This window comes from Penaeus monodon, chromosome 29 (genome assembly GCF_015228065.2).
Source record: "Penaeus monodon isolate SGIC_2016 chromosome 29, NSTDA_Pmon_1, whole genome shotgun sequence".
Taxonomy (NCBI): domain Eukaryota; kingdom Metazoa; phylum Arthropoda; class Malacostraca; order Decapoda; family Penaeidae; genus Penaeus; species Penaeus monodon.
In genome coordinates, this window is record NC_051414.1 from 21,141,195 (window position 1) to 21,142,617 (window position 1,423).

Sequence of the window (1,423 nt, forward strand, 5' to 3'; positions counted from 1 at the left end):
GGGGGGGGGACATACGCACGAGTGCCTCCTCATCACTCACGTAGGCAATCCCGAAGCACTACTGACGATGCTCCCGCGCACACAGCCACAGCGACTGCCTTCTGATGCCCCACTCACGAAGCGGCCAAATACGTCACGGGTGGCCGCTTCCCCAGCGCTAGTACCTCCTCTGCAAATGCAATGCAATGCCGCGTCGGGCGGCCATAATACACCGTTTGTTCTTACGGGCGGCGAGCGCTCATGATCGCTTTCAGCTGGCCGGCGCCGGGAATCCCGCTCGGTGGCACGGGCCGCAGGTGCTGCCATGGCCCTCCCGCGTGAGCGCCGGCCTTTTCCATGGCAATTAAGGTCACTCGCTGCCAGGTCAATGTCACAAAGGGGTATAAACTCACATTCTAGAGAACTGTAGATTTTGCACAATCACTGTCCACACAAAGAATACGATAATACTCACTTTTACACACTTGTTCTCACTCGCAAACACATGTATACATACATTAAAGTGTGTGTGCACACAGACACACAATACACACTGATCCATTACCGATCTGCCGATGGAGTAAATGGCACCGTCCGAGCCCCACAAGACGCTCTCCTCGCTGCCCGTGTACAGGCGCAGCATCTCGCCACACTCTTCACACAATCTCCGCGAGTGATGCTGCCGCCGCCGCAAATGCCGCCACACTGGTGGAAACTCCCGTACGATGAACACGCTGACGTAAAGGAGCGCATGCAAGGTGCACAGGGCCGGGCATGTCCTTATGCAGCGCGCGCCCGTGAACTTTGGCTGGACTGACGCAGTCCTGCGCGTCACGCCGGATGGCCGTCATGCAGGGGGAGGGGGGGGGGCAGAGGGAGGGGAGAGGGAGGCCAAAGATAAAACAGACAGTGACCCAATGAAAATATATACGAAGTCCACTGCCGATTGGCAAAACACTTTTCCCACAGCGGGGCCTTCTCGTTTCCCCAGAAGTGTGTCGGAAACGTTGCAGGAGAGGCCGTGAACCGTTAAACGACGTGTGAGAGCCTGTGCGGGGCAGGACTCCCAGGGGCAAGCAGGCGCGCAGAACCAGCGAGCAACGGATGACGTCTGCCATAATAAACTATACAAACTTGCCTGTTGCAATATATACATGTAATGTGCTTGCATGGCTGACGCTGGGGAGTCAACACGAGAAGAGATAAAAGGTTTGCTGCTGCAACCTGTCACTCCACAGTCCGAACGGGTCACTCCGACGGCAGGTTAGCCTCGCGTAATACTGGCACCCACGCGGTCTTTCGGAGTTCATTGTTCAGTGTTCATAGTTCATTGCAGGAGCCCACTCCTCGGCCTCCTTCACCACGCACACCACGCGTACACTGCCGTCAGAGGAAGTGCGAGTTCGTAGCGCCCCCGCCGAAGGGAGTGTCGTAAGAGCCGGCG

At 57.1% G+C, this 1,423-nt stretch overlaps 1 protein-coding gene across 1 annotated transcript in view; it reads right to left on the minus strand.

Annotated features, from left to right (window-relative positions):
* The window catches only part of LOC119591772 (ras GTPase-activating protein raskol-like), a gene marked incomplete at its 5' end in the record, with an annotated part of 12,906 nt that overhangs the window by 10,650 nt on the left and 833 nt on the right, over window positions 1-1,423 (minus strand).